Here is an 18,594-nt window from a genome sequence, read left to right as displayed (position 1 = left end):
ACATGAAAATTGAATGATGGTATCATTGAATTTTCATGTGCATAATTTCTGTGCTCGGCGGTGAAAAAAAACTTCACGTGGAAATCTGTATGTCTCAACGTGGTGGAATAGTCTAAACCTGATCCCCAAAGGTAGAGGAGACCTTAGTATAGCAGTGATAATTTAAAGGCTATTACTTCCAGAGTTTACATTAGTCGCACCACGCACACATAAAAGAAGAAAGGTGACAGAGAGAATACCGTGTCGATTAAATGCCATGACGACACGCGCCGGTTTACCCCCAAGGTGTGTCAATAGACATTTCACATAAACAACTACAATCTATAGTTGCACAGTCAGAAAAAGAGTTATATATATATATATATATATATATATATATATATATATATATATATATATATACACAGTCTATACAGATGCTATTAATCTGATCAAATTTCAGTATTTTCTTCCAACAGCGAACAGTCAGACCAAGCAATATAGCCCACTCGAGTCGCTAGTTATACTTGAAAGATGTCTCAAAAGAATTTATAGAACTATTTGCATATGACAAAAGGCTCCGGGCGTTGGATTACATGCACTGACAATATGGATATCTGTCTGACGGCGCGATATTGCTTTACAGGATAAATTTGTTCGTAACAACTTGCCGTGTCTGTTTACAACACTGTTTTCGTTATTTGACTATACTATACTTTGGAATACTTTATATATAAATTATCTAATTATAATATTTGTTACGTAACATATTAATTGACTTGGTGGTATTGTGTAAGCCCTTTTGGGTTGACACTACCCATCAGACATTCGAAGTCAAAATCAAAAATCTTTATTCAAAATAGAAGTATTTACACTTCCTTATTGTTAGTCAAAAATCTATCACCGGTTCGCAATTTAACACCTCAGTCCAAAGAAGAACCGGCGTATGAAACTCACTTTTTGGGTTCCGGTTTGAAGGATGACTGAGCCCTTGACTGTTGGTACAAGGGACATAACAACTTAGTTTCCAAGGTTGGCGGCGCATTGGTGAAACATCCCTTACTTCTTTAATGTTTCTCACAGCACCAATGTCTGTTGTCAGTGGTCACCGTGGTGGCCGGTCAGCCTACTTATAAAAATAAATATAGGCTTTTTACCAATGTTGTAATTATAAGTTAACTTTGCCTATGAATTAATTTAAATCTTATGGTAAAAACGATAATGAGTAAGGTGTATTGCTTATAATATTATAATAATTTATAATATATAAGGTGTATTGCTTAAAAATTGAATATATATTCAAGATCATAAATTAAGAGGAGTTTATATTTACTAATTTTCATGTAAGATATTATGGTGATTTAAGTTACATAATCTGTAATGAAGTAAATGAGAAATATTGCTGAATTTTGCCAGTTCTTCTCGGAAGAATCTCCAATCTTCCGTAGAAGTGGTCATTTAGAATTTAATTTAAATTTACAAAGCGAAGCAGATATTCTTGTGATAACCTACTTGAATGAGGGCTATATTTAGATTCGTTTCATTTCCAATTAATTAATAATTCCTCCTGTTTTTTTAGGTGATCGTTTGATATGATAAAGCGAATTTCTAACTAGTCGTGCTTACCGTTGCTTATAATAACTTTGCTATTAATAGCATGAATACGTTTGAGTATTTTCGGGCAGTCAAGGTCATTGTTACTACAAACGATCAAACCTTGAAGTACATTAGAATGTGCACGTAATAATTTATTAATATTTATTTAAATATTCCTTCAAGACAAAAATAAATTAAATTAAAAAATGCTATATAAAAATTTAAAAATTAAAATAAAAAATACTTTGGAATCTTATTGCATAACACTTAAACTTAGAACTAAAATCAATGTTCTTATAAGCTTTGTTTTGGTGAAATCAAAAATGTTCCTTCATTGGTTTGTTAACATAAATGCCAATTTCCTAGTGGTTGGTTATTTTATAAACCTAATTCTATTTTGTAACTTAATCCGTAATGACTAGAAGTATGTACTGTAATGTTCATATCACACTAAATGCACTCATACACACAATGCAAACACTATTTATTATACCCGCTACCGTTTTATCATTTCAATTAAAATATAAAATCAACCTACGATCGTACAGACTATCAGTTATATTTTAGTCAACAAGCAATTAATTCGTAAATAAGCTACCGTAATATGAGGAATTTTCAGCTTTACTTCACTTGGGTACATTTTTTTCTAAAGATTTATATAAAACCACTCTCAAGGACCAATTACTTATCAATCAGAAATTGAATGAATGACTTAGCGATCGGCTTAATCGTTCAAATTATAAAATTGATTTGTTTTAAATGCATTAAAGTTTGTTATTGAGCAGCAGCTGCTACGAAAGCGCTGTCTAGAATTAAGTAGTTGACTTATATAAAATACATGCTCCGGAGGAAGGTTTAAGTCATTAATAAATTTGAATATTTTATAAATTCCACGTATTTAGAATAGTTATATAATGGAAAATAATTAATTATAGCTAATATTTTTTTTAAATAGTTATTAAAATTCGGTTCAATCGCTTTAATTTATTTACTAGTGTGACCCATCTGGCTTCGCACGAGTGCTTAGTAATACTATACTATACATACAATATATACATATTATACTATATACTACAGAATTTGCTATTTACGAAAACACTTTAGAAACTTCTAAAATTATCAGTGTTTCTTTCCTATATTGTCCATATAATACAAAACTTTACACTCAAATCAATCTATCTATTAAAATAAACACATCAAAATCCGTTGCGTAATTTTAAAGATCCAGGGCATATATAGATTTGTAATAATAATGATAAGGTTTTTCAATCTCATATCATAGCTTCAATAGTGGCGTTCTGCTTAGAAATAATGTATAATTTTTTTATGTTTTAAGTTGTGAGCTAACGCAGTTACACACAAGATACAACATCAAAGGCCATTCGGTTGCGAACACATCCCTTGTCCATTACAGGCGAGACTGCCAAGTGGCAAATTTCCTCATTTCCTGTCTCGTTAGCCGTATACAATTAATAGTGTTTGAAGTTTATTAATATTAAAATTCACTAATTTCAATCGAAGATAATAATTCTTAGATTTCTGTATTCCATACAACAACAACAACAGCCTGTAAATTCCCACTGCTGGTTTAAAGGCCTCCTCTCCCTTCGAGGAGAAGGTTTAGAACATATTCCACCACGCTGTTCCAATGCGGGTTGGTGGAATACACATGTGGCGGAATTTCTTTGAAATTTGTCACATGCAGGTTTCCTCACGATGTTTTCCTTCACCGCTGAGCACGAGATGAATCATAAGGACAAATTAAGCACATAAATCAGCGGTGCTTGCCTGGATTTGAACCCGCAATCATCGGTTAAGATGCACGCGTTCTAACCACTGGGCCATCTCGGCTCAGTGGTTAGAACGCGTGCATTCCATGCGATTTACATATTTATATATAACTAACGGCCCCCCCAGCTTCGTACGCAAAATATGCAGAATGTCTTAAAATATTCATGGTGTCAGTTATTCTCTACTATATTTTGTATGTATTACACATACAAATCTTCCTTTTGAATCAATTTGCCCATTAAAAAACGCTTCAAAATCAGTTGGGTAATATTAAGGATCTAAGCAGAGACAGATAACGTTTGTTTTATACTATGTAATGATGTAACACTATACCAGTTAACCACTTATATCCACTTCACTCCAAAAATTCCGATAACAGCTTCATAATTGACCAAAACGCCAATATTCGCAAACAAATTATTAATATCATAGACAATGTGTCATATTTTGTTTACATGGCTTTTGTCCTCATAAGGTTGTTAATGTCAAGTGTGAAACAGATGATATATTTAGTACTAGCTACCTTGTACGCATTTAAATTTAACAAAAAACCATATTATTGTAGCCTAAATTACTCCTTTTTATATCAGTTTTCTATCAGTGAGAGTCCCGTCAAAATCGGTCCAGCGTTTCCAGAGATTAGCCGGAACAAACAGACAGACAGACACACAAAAATTGTAAAAAATCTTATTTTGATATATGTTCCGTATATATACAAACATATACATATATTAAGTAAAAAAGAGCTATTTTAATATTACAAACAAAAACTCCAATTTTATTATATGTATAGATATCATTAATGAATGTAAAACCTTATTTATAATATTTAGCAAATTCTGTATGGTTATTGTATGCTAAGAAAACTACATCGAACGAGTTTTTTCGTTTATATAACGCCAGTAAACACAAAATCCTATAATGCAACGCATAATTTATGTAAATATTCCAGAAGAAAGGCCACTGATATAAAGGGCACTTGACCGACTTTTCTTTCCGACGTATCCCCCTAATGTAATAAAGTTGAACGGGCCAAAAGGGGAATGACCTGCGGACGGATACCGGAGTGCAAAGTCAAGATCATTAGTCAATGTGTCAACTTCGATATCCGAAAATAACTAAATATAACTCGAAGGCCAAAATAGTTTTGTCTAAAGGTTATTTAGACAAAGGTATAAAAGAATTTTATTTAAAAAGTAATTGTTGCCGCGACGTTTGATTTAAAATATATATATATATATATATTTGTGTCTAAGTTATTCCTTATTATATGAGTTATCTGCCAGTAAAAGTCCTGTCAAAATCGGTCCAGTAACACCAGATATTAGTTGGAACCAATAGACGGACAGACAGACATATAAAAATAGTAAAAAATGTTATTTTGACAGATGTACCGTGTATACATACATACATATGATTTGAGTAAAAAGGGATATTTTAATATTACAAACAGACACCCCCATTTTATTTTATGTTAGAATATAAATATATATCTTTGAGAAACGAAACGTATCTAATGCATTTATATAGTATTGTAAACATTTGTACAGATAATTTTAAAAATCATTTATTTTACCAACAGGCTTGAGAAAGTATAATTCTTTATACAGTTATACTTATAAGCCTTTAATCTTTTTCCAATAGTCGGCTTCATGGGGCTTTACTTTGCGTAAATTATGTTTCTTTACAACTATTATTGTGACAATATTTATGAAAGAACATTACCGGGCGAGTAATTGGAAAATCGCGTGAGAACATTTCAGGACTAAAGTGTTATAAAAATTTTCAATTATTTTGTAATGAAATTTTCTTGCAACACCACTTAATGTATTGTTTTTTTATATATTACAGGTAGCTGGCATATTGTGGCACCTGAAGGAAAATATTTAATTACACGCACATACATACAGTTGCAACTACCTATAATAGAAACGTAGAACTTATACCAATAAACTAAAAACATGAATTTTAAAATAAGAATATGAATGAATTGTTATGAATGAATGAATTTTAAAATAAGAGTTTTTTACATTACCATATACTGTAAATTTCTCTGTCATAGCTTATCTATTGATATTCGAACGTGTTTACGTGAACGAGGCTTATCACAATTATATTACATTTGGATCTGAACCAACAGTTACGGCTTACATAAAAATGTCATTTACTTGAACAAACAGTACTGTGTGGTTGATAAAATATCATGAATTATGTTACCAATTTTGTAATGTGTTTAAGTGTTTAAAATGTATGTACAATGTTGCATGAATAACTTTTCTAAAAGGTTTGTTCTCCTTCAACCTTTAGTTGTGAACAAGTTCCATCCAGATCATGAACGTGAATAAACAAATATATATTAATATTATAAATGTTAAAGTAACTCAGTCTGTCTGTCGCTTTTTCACGACCAAACAATGGTTGAATAAACCGAATTAGATAAAATTTTGTGTGAAGCCAACTTGAACTTCGATTAAGGACATAAACTACGGCTCCACATAATCACATTAAGTAGACACTCAGTCGAATGGAGAAAACGTCAAAGTCGAAATCTTTATTTAATATAGGAGTTTTACACTTGCATATTGTCTGTCAATCTACAATCTACTGGATACTTTATGCTTGATAAGTACATACAAAAGAAACTCTTAAAAGCGCCCGTCTAATAAAATTTGTGTCAACTGGAAACAATACAATCTTGTTGTCATCCAAAAGATAAGGAAAGTCATTTGTATAAATGAGGAAGTAAAATGGACCAAAAAATCCACGTAGCTTACTGGAGCCCCGTGAGATCTCCTTCCATTGAAGATAATCTTTTGAATTCGACTGCTAAGGTACGAAATCAGAATGTATTTTTAATGAGCTCAACACCAGTGCTTATCTTTTCACCCTCTTATGAAGTTGTCATAATACCGCTACCCAGAAATCTGCACCGTTACGCATTTTTTGTACTTTATTAGACATTTAATGATTCGATATTAAGTTGAACAGTATCAAATTAATAAAATTAATTATAATAATTATGGTATGTTTACGATTAATGGATATAGTTTTATAAAGCATCCGAGAATTATATCAGTACTAATTAACTTAAACAATAAAAGCAAAATCAACCAAGAGCTACTGTTAGGCAAACTTCTTTTTTATATCTTTCTAACATATATAAAAGTAAATAAGATAAAGGCGAGCAAATGATGATGGGTCTTGGTAGCTTATAAAACATTTTATAGCTCAGAAAAACAATTATTATTTTTGTAATATTATTTAAATCGGACGCGTGCATCGTAACCGATGATTGCGGATTCAAACCCAGGCAAGCACCGCTGATTCATGTGCTTAATTTGTCTTTATAATTCATCTCGGGCTCAGCGGTGAAGGAAAAAATCGTGAGGAAACCTGCATGTGACAAATTTCATAGAAGTTCTGCCACATGTGTATTCCACCAACCCGCATTGGAACAGCGTGGTGGAATATGTTCCAAACCTTCTCCTCAAAGGGAGAGGAGGCCTATAACCCAGCATTGGGAATTTACAGGCTGTTGTTGTTGTTGTTGTTGTATTTAAATCACTCAGAATCAAATTAAGCACGTAGTAAATATATCCCTTGAAAGTGCTGTTCTGTACATGTATATGTTTTTTTTAATACTATTCCAAATACAAACAAGTAATAAAATATATGTTCTCAGTGCTTTGTCAAAACTTTTTAGAAATAAAGGCTCAACGAAAGTCTAAGCCCTCCTTATCCTTTTAGGGGCTCGAAATAGCTGAAACGTTTTAGCGGAATTCAACCAGAGAAAAAGGATTTGAACCGATGCCTGTTACAAAATCTCTTTTACAAAGAGCAAGTTTAAAATCGATCGATTGTTAGACTATGTATCGGTTTTAGAATTTACCAGCTGCTTAAATAGTTACGATGAAAAAATAAATCAACATTGTGTATAAAATATATTTATGAATTTAAAGAACTCTTAGTAAACTCATTTAGTCTATGTCTTTAAATATACTCTGATACGGTAGTCTTCAGTCAAATCAAATTCAAAGAAGTTCTAGAAATACAGATTAAAAATTTAATTAGGTAAATTGACTGTTTTGTTGGTAATGGCTACCCTATATGGAAACAAGTCTCAATGTAGGTCAGGCCAATTAAATGTTATTGAATCTTCTTATCAAGAAATTACCGATAGGACCTCGAAGATGCGAAGTTGGCATTGTTTATACTCCACAACCTCGAGAAACTCAGTATCGTTCGGTCGTTTCAGATTGTCATCTTATCAGATTATAGCAGTAAGGGACTAAAATATATTCAAGCTATTCACCGTTGAGGATCAGATGTGACCGAAAAGGGTCAAGAGGATCATCAGTATGTAAAGGTGAAATAATTTAAGAAAACGTACTTATACAACGAAACCATAAATAAACTAAATATAAAATAGAAAAACAGTTGAAATAATCTGTAGAACTTAAAAAAATATGAAACAGAAATAATAAACTTATACGATATTTCCATGATGTATTTATGGTCAAATAGACAATAACTTTAGGATGTTGGGTAAAATATTTAATATTATGGGTTCATAAACTTTCAATCCTCCATAATAGCATTTCAAATATTTTACTAGCTACTTATAAGATTACTATATTGTCAAAATATACAAAAATATTAGCAATAAATAAATTTATTTAAAGGGAACTATATCTTGTGTGAACGTAACCTTTATCATTCGTTCCGCCAAACTGAAATATGCTTTGCCGCAGTCGGTGTTTTTCAATAAATACAACCTTGTTATCTTCAAATTAAGAGTTAATAGATATATTCTAGGCAAGAGTGTTACATTGTAAGCCGTATAGATGCTTAACATCAGACAAGATAACGGTCAAATATTAGCCTATTAAGGATAAAATAATTTAAAAAAAAAAAACTAGTAAAAACAGGCAAAAGGGACATAACAACTTAAATCAAATCAAATCAATTTTATTCAAATAAACTTCACAATGAAGCGTTTTTGAATCGTCAACAATTATAACTTAGTTCCTATGGTTAGTGGCGCATGCGTGATGAATGGTAAATATATACATATGGTATGTCGGTATCAGTGGTGCTAAGGCACTAATCCAATCCTGATGGCTTGCTAGCATAATATGACGGTAAGCTAGCAGGTATCATTAGCCTGTTCGCCGGATTTTTTATGAAAAGTGATTGTATGAACGTATATTTTTAATTGTATTAAAATAATAATCATCTCAATTAATATTTATCTCTACAAAACAATCTCTCAATTCACAACGACTGATTCGTTACGTCATTGAATTGAAAATTATCTCTTGGAAAACATTAATTATATAATATAAAGCAAACCGATAACCGATCCTATCAATTTTCGAATATCTATCATGATTCAAATTCCAACAATGTTAAGGGAATTACTGGAATCTATATTACAACGGTGGCATTTTACCACTGTGATCCACTCAATTATTAAAACTTTCACAGTGGCTATTTACGAATGAAATATTATTTAATTATCTATGCGTGTATAGTACGACACAAATTAGATGTAGCATCGGAAAATGCAATGGAATGAAAATAAAACCGATTACTGCCGATTTACACAACCAATAGAAATAGCTCCCTATCGCGCCATTCGACGCTATTCGTCGCTATAGATTCACGCGTCAGAGAAGGCAAGTGCATGTAAATCGATGCGTCAAATTGACGACTATATTAGGTCATATGATATTACAAGTTATTACGTTTGTGCAACAATCATATTCGTATGAGAAATAAATATTGATAATTTGGGATAGCGTACTCAATTCGGATGTGATCGGTTTTAAGAATTTTGCCGATGCGACATCTAAGTTGTATCGTACTATAATAATACTATGATATTTGCCTCGCTTTATGTACCTACTATGTATTAAAAAGCCAATGTGTACTCATAATATATCCAACTACATTTAAAGTAAATTACACACACACACAAATCAGTAGAGAAACGTAAAAAGGCGTGAATACCTAGAAGTCCTTGGTCCTTGTAACTTTGCAAAGATGTTGTTCTTAGAATAACTACTGTCTCAGATTATGTCTCTAAAACTTAGATCTTGAGTGTGGAATCATGTTGTATTGGATATTAATCTAAATTTGTATGAGAATATATTATTAGTTTGGTAAGTGTAGAATAGTGTAGAGAACAAATAAGAAGAGTATTTATATACTCGTAGTTAACAATGCTTAGAAATGGTAATATTCCAGAAAAAATCATTTCTAGGAAACAATGTATTTCATCTGAAAGATTGATGTGATTAAAAATAATTTCCTAAACCCTTTAAATAATTTCCAAATATAAATTTGAATTTATTTGGCACTACTACTTAAATTTTAGATGAATGGATTTGCATTCTTCAATACTATAATGATCACACCAGATCGAGAGGCCTACATACATCTCAATTACTTCACGAATGAAGCCTGTGCCTGGAGATAAGAAGCACCAGTGATGCTACTCGTATGACACCATCGTTGTATTTTTGCCACGGACAAATACCTCTGAAACGTAACTACAAGGTAATTTAACCCAAATTCTTACGAGCTCGTGGCAACGAAATTTATCGATGATTATATTGTTTAGTAGTAGGTTTGTATATATTAATATAATTATATTAATTTCCTTTACGGTTTGTCATTCAATTTCAGATATGCCTATTAATTGGCGAGTTGTGCTCTAGTTAAGTAGTAATATAAGTAAGTGTATCTCAGTGATTTTCTTCGAAAATTTCTATCCGATTATAACACCTCATTTGCGAACGGAGCTGGTGAGCTGACCTGTAAAATTGATAGTAGATGGCTCTGTAAACGTAATCATTACAACTGTGGTCATTGATCGCGGTGACCCGGTTGCCTGACGACATTGCTACAGTTATTTCAGGCTAAATTTCTCTGCGTAATTGACAACGTGCTCCTAGAAAATATATATTCTGTGAGATAGTACTTTAACTATGACCTGACCTGAAAATTAATATATAGTGAATACAGAGTTAAAACTCCACAAAAAATGGCAGCTCTCATAGCTGCTAACTAGAACAATGTATCACGTACATCAAGTCATTTGAGCTTAGACAATGATCTACTACCAACAAGTGTTATAATTATACTCACTAAAACAAAATTATGGCGCCATTGAATTTCTCAAGTGCCTGAAGTTCTTCATAATATAACTCAATGTTGCCAAGAATTTCTCAACATTTCATCATTTTTGGGATATTAAATGCGTACTTTATTGGGCAGTATTTTTTATATTTCATACAAAGAATTCGTAGACGGCGTTTACGGCGCGTAAAGGGTCGACCAGTAATGGTTTCTTCATAGATGTATTTCAATATTTGGTGCTCGAATTCTAAGCTATGAACTTGATCGTGATAAATCGTGCGGCCGTTATGATCGTAATCACATATCATGAACATCAATAAAGATTTATTGCTCACAGAGATATAATTAAAATGAACTTAGCTTATCGTACTTTCATTTTGCAACCGTCTCATTTGTCGTAGGCCAGCTAGCTTTAGACTACATATCTCGATCCAAATCCCGTCTTGAAGCCCATACTGAACAATGTAATTAATTTCATTCATATGCCAACAAATTAGCGTGTCGGTATTCCTAACCATTATGATGATGATAATGATGATCTTGACCACTTTGATAACCGGTCTGAACTAAGACCAATAATAAAGAATAGTTTATACTGCAGTGCAGGTGCATTATCTATTCTCATACTCTTATAATCTATGTCAATAATATAGATTATTAAGAAATAATTTATTCGCAGGATCAACGACTTTATATGTTCACCAAATTTCGATTAAATTCTATTATTCGGCACCGCTGCCAAACCTCTTTCATACGTTAAACAGTGCACCTGCCACCTGGTAGAGCACTAATATTAAACAAAAGTTACTTATGTACAAAGGTTGTTCTGTCTATACTTATTATTCATTTCATATATTTTTTTTAAAGTTTAATAAAACATAAATGTATAAAATTATATAAATTAGGCATAGCATATAATACACTTTGGTCGACTGCAAAAAGCAAAATTATTCCTAAAAATCATAACGTTCAGATATAAAAATACCTTTAAATAACAGATGAGATACTACATTTTATATACGTTACAGTTTTCAAGTCTGATAATCTAGTTCACGAAACTAGATGTAAATACAATATTTACACTTGGAAATCAAATTAGGGTCGACAAGTAATTTGTTCAATTCAAATAACTTTTATGAGCTAACGATTGAATTAGGATTTGAGCAGACACCGGTATGTTTGTGTAAGATGATAATTTTACTAAGTACCTCTGCTAAATAAAGTAATTGTTAGTTAATTTGCGATTATTTGCTTCAAATTTCTCACACTTGACTTGTATCGTTGAGGTAACTTAAGTCTGAAGTAAATGTCATGATTTTTTACATATACTTATATCATTTTACTTGAAATAATAATATTTAGTATGGTTTTGATTTTTAAATACGTTTTTTTAATTGAAATAACATCTATTAGTATGATTATTGATTCGGTTATCGACACCGTATAGTGGGACTCCTGTCACTTTCTCTCGTGGCGTGGTGCGGCGAGCTGGTACTGCCTGGCACGAGAAAAACAAAAGGCGGTTGATTTTGAACAGGGCGTGGAGAAATAAACTAGATTCGAGATTGGGCGGTAAAAGAAAATAATATACAATAAGCAGATAAATAATATATGTATCGATTGGTAAAGTAATATAGTGACATAAATTAATGTTATGTGAGATACTGGTTTGAAGATACTGGTTTGAAGATCTCATCAGTCAAGAAATTCTAAGTAGTAGCAGTACCAGTACTAACCAGTAGCCTATTTTTGTTGTAAAATGAACTTGGATTAGCAAACAGTCACCGATAGTATTGGAATCTACGGAAACAATCTTTGATAGCTATTATATAAATATTTATATTAAAGTGGTTGGAAATGGAGAAATATCAAAATATCTTAGATATTGTCATACAAACGTATATAATACATAATACTATTGTATTATTTTATATTATAAAGTGTATACGTTTGTTTAGAAACATATTGATAGACAGTATTTATAACAAGGTTTTAGTGACTGATAGAGTTGTATCAGAGTTGATGTGTAAAAATATAATAAATCAGAATGAATACATTTATACTTTGTCATGGCGATTGAAAGCTTTCACTCATTTCAGCCTCGCCTTTAAACGCAAAGTGTACCGTTAATAATTTTGATATCTGCTTATACGAATATGTAAACTGCTTAAAAAAAGTCAGTCACCGAACTCCAATTAGTTGAATTTGAATTTTAAGATCCAAATAATCCCTCATTGATATGATAGACTTGACTCCACCGCCCGAGCCGTCCGCAGCAGTTCGATCATTCGAATACAAAACAAAGAAGCAATTAAAGGCTTCATTAAGTCTCGCGCACATTTATTTATTGGTTGGAAAAGCAATTAGTGAGTAATTATTCGACGCATGTTTCGGGAGCGTTGAATTATATCGGACGAAATAAAAACATTTTATTTATTAGTACTACGAGTATAATTATGTCGAGTATTAGTAGAATGTACATATTTATGTAAACACATTTTAGAATGTCCTATAAAAAATAAATGAAGATAGTCATAAAATTCTGGGTTTCGATTATTCTTAGGCATAATTGTATAGGTTATACAAAACAGAAAAGATCCAGAGAAATGCACTCTGATTTAGAAGTGTGTCGGAATATTCAATCTAAAAGCTATGCAAAGAATCGCACGATGTAGTAAACTATTCGTAACAGGAACAAAACAACTAACCAACAACAACGCATACACATTAATAAGAAAACAGATTAAATGTATCACAAGTATTAGAATCTAAGAAGCTTACGTCTCTGGAACATTAACACAATTTATATTCAAAAAAATGTATTAGTTGCACAACGTTCTATCATAAAAGTACCCCAAAACTTACTTCTGATTCACTGCTATAAATAAAAATTCTTGCTCCATAATAATGATGATTTAATACCGTTGTAAACAAGATCCTAAAAATGTTGAAGATTATAATATCTCGTCTGAAAAATTAGTTTAAGCCTTTAAAAATTCAGAGATGACAAGGAACAAGATTAACGACTTCACTGAGTTTTCTGATTTAGCTAATAAATTTAAAACTAAGTAGGAATATTGACGCTATAAAGTTTTTGGTTACGGAAAACCTGTCACGGAGAATTGGAATGAAAAATAATATTAATGGCTTTATGTTTGTTGTTTGAGAGATGTTTGTTAAACAACAACAACAGCCTGTAAATTTCCCACTGCTGGGCTAAGGCCGCCTCTCCCTTTGAGGAGAAGGGTTGGAACATATTCCACCACGGGGGTGCAATACACATGTGAAAGAATTTCCTTTAAATTAGACACATGCAGTTTCCCTCACGATGTTTTCCTTTACCGTCCAGTACGAGATGAATTATAAACACAAATTAAGCATATGAATATTCATTGGTGCTTGCCTGGGTTTGAACCCGCAATCATCGGTTAAGATGCACGCGTTCTAACCACTGGGCCATCTGACTTCATTTTGCTAAACATAGTGTTTAAATCTAAATTTCGTGTTATCTATCAATGGGTACACTGACTTGTCAAAACGCTGTTCATCCTGTTTCTTCTTGAACGTTTTCGTTCCCTCGGGTATTTCCAGGAACCGCAAACACGACAGCTGAAGGAGACGACCGATATTTTATGAAGTTAAAGGTAAAAGTTAAAGATTACTTTGATCGTACGTAAATATGTCTACAGTAATGGAATTTTCAGGTATTCATTAGTTATGTTTGATTTATGAAAAAAAAAATGTGTTTTCTATTATATGATCAAGGTACTATTTTGCTCCATTTGTTATAGTTATAACAACAACAACACTACTACTGTTGCGTGATATATTTTTTATGTGATAGGTGGTCAAAACCGTCCCTAGAAAAAATATAGAATACAATATAGCGAAAAATATTACGTTATATTGCAATTATATTTTACGGTTTACAATATTTCGACAGGTTATAATCTGTCTCGTCAGATTGTAATTTAACGAATTTTGTAATCTTACAGTGACACATACATATAATGATAGTCAAACCCAATCATATAAACAAGTTTAAAATTCAGTTGTTACTTTTCATACCAAACACGGTTAAATAAAAACACTTCAGGACAAATAAAACAGTTTTCGTTTCTTTATCCCGTTTATGTATTTTACACGACAGTCATGAGACTAATCGTTTTTACCGAAAATACAAGTCTAGACGAAGACAAACTTTTTTAAGAAAAACACCTTGGAAATGGTATGAGAACATATCCATATATTATTATAATGTAAGGCACATTCTGTGAATACTTCGAGAGGACTTTAAGCTGTAAAATTTTAATCGATTTGAAATTAAAAAAAAAAAAACAATTATTGTTCTATTATTCTCGATAAAAAAAATTTAATAATGTTTTTCTCCGTACAACTTTTCATTTTTATTTATGGTTAAATTTTGAGAGTTATAATAAAGTAAAATTACTTATGAAATTCATCGTAGAACGATCCTTTATGGCAATAAGCTTGTTTTATGCTTATACTAAGAGCCAATAGCTCACATAATAACACCTAAGTTATGTCTGTCCAATGCTCAATCATCATCTGCAGTAGACATGACGATTCACAAAACCGCATTATCTTAAGTCTTGTTTTTAAGGCAAGATAAAGTCTTCTAGTAAACATGACATTTCAAAAACACGCGTTTTAGTCTTATACTTATTCTTAAGTCGAGAATAGGTCTTAATACTTGGTGGTGGGGCTTTGTGCAAGCCCGTCTGGGTAGGTACTACCCACTCATCAGTTATTCTACCGCCAAATAACAGTGCTCAGTATTGTTGTGTTCCGGTTTGAAGGGTGAGTGAGCCAGTGTAACTACAGGCACAAGGGACATAACATCTTAGTTCACAAGGTTGTTGGCACATTGAAGATGTAAGGAATAGTTAATATTTCTTACAGCGTCATTGTCTATGGGCGATGGTGACCTCTTCCCATTAGATGGCCCATATGCTCGTCCGCCAAACTATACCATAAATTAAAAAAATATATAGGTCTTAGTACAGTCCAATATTTATAGGCGGTTCCTTGATATCATTTCTAAACGTGCTCGTTCTGAGCGACATACCCAGGTGTACGGATAGACGACGGGGATTAATAGTTCGCTACCGGACATCTGGACAGGACTTTAAGTATTTCTCCTTTGTGAGACTTCTACATTCATTGTACGGAAAAGGATTGACTTTTTAAAGAAATATTTTTACTTTAAAAGTCAGCAATATAGCAATGTCAACCTCTTCCTTTAAGAATAATCCTTCTTTGTGACATGAAAAATGTAATGAATTATAAAAAATACACTTATCGCTTAATTGAGGAGATTTAATGAGATGTTTATGATGAAAATATTATAGTTTTCAACAATCTACCTGTGTGCAAATACTTTTAATAAAGTCCAACGGTCCAAATGAAAATTCAAATGGCAATCCTTATTGATATTTTGTTTAGATTATTATAAGTTACAATAAATCGAATTAAAGTAATTTCTATTTAAATATATAATTCTTACTTTTCTTTTATCAATCTATTTTAACTACTAGGAAAATATGACGTTTTTAATTCGTGTTCATAATTTATCTCGTGTTCGGCGGTGAAGAAAAACATCGTGAGAAAATCTGCATGTGACTAATTTCAATGAAATCCACCAAATCGCATTGGTGCAGCGTGAAGGCATTAGTATAACAGTGGGAAATTAACAGACTGTAAATTACTTTATAGGCAAAACACTAACCTGCACTTAGAAAATTGTAAATATCAACCACTACATATAAATTAAAAACTATATTATTACGCAACAAATTGATGTTTGGATGATAATCCCGCCTTCTCTAAAGATAACAAACATATTTGCAATCAAATGCTCATTGCACATATTACATATTACATGTTATTATAATGTGGGATCATTTGACCCCTAGCTGTCTTTCTTGGGAAGAGTATGTTGCCGTCTTTCTAGTGTTAATCAATGTAATAAATAAGTGTTTCTGTACTATATTGTCCATGTATTATACAGAAAAAACTTCATCTCGAATCACTATCTATTAAAAAAACCGCATCAAAATCCGTTGCGTAGTTTTAAAGATTTAAGCTTACTAACAGACAAGCAACATAGGGACAGAGAAAGCGGCTTTGTTTTAAACTATGTAGTGAAGTAATTTATTTATTTTTGAATTTGAAGCATTTAATTATAAATCTGTCACAATTTAAGGACGACGGCTTAAATATTTGAATGCAAACGAAGAATTTAATCAAATGCATAACAAAAGAAACGAAACGCTTCCGAGGACGCCCCCCCCCCCCCCCCCCCCGAGGAGGCGCAGAGGTCTGATACAATTAGCCGGATATTAGATTCGTTTCACAAACAAGGAGCTTCTTGATTACATTACACAATTGTTTAAATCAAATCTATTGATGAAAGATTCTGTTGATTTCGTTTTATATTCGACAACTCTACGGTACCAAGCAATGAGATCCTTACTAACTTTTGAATCATTTTCAAGGAATTTTGTAAATAATATGTTTCAAGTTCCTTTTTCCAAACTTTGGAGAGAGGGCGATTTATCTAGATGATGTTCCCTTGTAGCAAGTGGACGAATTTGAAAAAAAAAATTATTGCATAGTGTCATATGTAAGTCTATGAGATAAAGCACATATACACAATTAACACACCGTCACACCTTGATAGGTGTGACGTATATCCGTTAGGAGGTTATCCTCCTAACGGATATACGTTGAGTAACCAATAACCCTGTATATGGACTATCTTAATAACTGTGTGTATATACATCGTTAATTGTAATAATTTAATTGTTATAATAATCATAATAATTATGTATAAGTTATATATTTAATTAATTTACTAAAATACAGACAGAAAGTAGAGTGTTACTGACCTGCAAAATTTGACCTTATATACATAAAGGTGAACAAATAGAAAAATCAAGTAATCTTAGGTAATCCCAATAGCGTCTCAAGATGTTGATATGATCGCTCGGGTGATGTAGTTCGTCTACTTTTAGAACTACACTTCAAATTCAATTAATTTATACAATCCTACTTCATAACCCTCGCCTTATTTATTTTTATTTATTTGGGATTCCTTCGAGTTAGAGTCCTTAAAGGTTCTCAGAGCCTTTAGTAAAAGAACAGGATTATGAGGGATTCATATCCACTGAAATCCTTGGTTACTAAGTTTCCACCTTACGCATCTACGGACCGAGGCCTCGACAAATCTTTTAAATCTCTTACCGTGAATGTGCGTCTGGCAACTTGTTTCTATTTAGATATGTATTTTCTGTGAACTATCTACGCGCCGTAATGATTTTAATTATTAAGGTGCTAAGAACGTTAGTAGTTCTTCAAGACATTTGATGATATGTCCTTTATTCCGCTTTAACGATAGACATGTACAACAAGAGTATGGCTATCCCACTCTGCTGGAAATTCTGAATCAATACTAAAATGTATTCGTAAAATAATTTAGAAACATATATTGAAATAAAATGAAAATTATTTTTAGCCTTATAATTTTATTTATAACGAAATCGAGGTTCAGTACATGATTTTATTTATTTTAAAAATAAATCAGTATTCGTAATGTGTTTAGACGTTACATTCTAATAAATTCATAAATAAGCGAGACGTTTAGATCAACACTACTAAATAAAGATAGATTTTACGAATAATATGTATTTATTTTCTTATATTAATAAATACAATTAAATTTTACTGAAACAACGGAGAGAAATTTAAAGATATATTTTTTTTCTTTCTTTCTGTGAATTTATTATAAATGTTATAAGCGATACATAATTATTACACACGCGTAGTTGCCGATGGGCACAAATTAAATGCAGGATAAACTACATATGTACGTAAAATTAAATTTACTTTTTTCATGGAACGCTTTTATAGTATTCTATTATTACACGAGGTGCCAATTTATTAGTTAGGCAGGCGAAGCATTACCGATAGGATAAAAAGTTATTAATTTTTCTATAGGCATTAAACTTTTAACATAAAAATGTAAAATAACAGCCTGTAAATTTCCCATTGCTGGGCTAAGGC

The sequence above is a fragment of the Vanessa cardui genome, chromosome 11 (assembly GCF_905220365.1).
Source record: "Vanessa cardui chromosome 11, ilVanCard2.1, whole genome shotgun sequence".
Classification (NCBI taxonomy): domain Eukaryota; kingdom Metazoa; phylum Arthropoda; class Insecta; order Lepidoptera; family Nymphalidae; genus Vanessa; species Vanessa cardui.
This window is presented reverse-complemented; position numbering follows the sequence as displayed.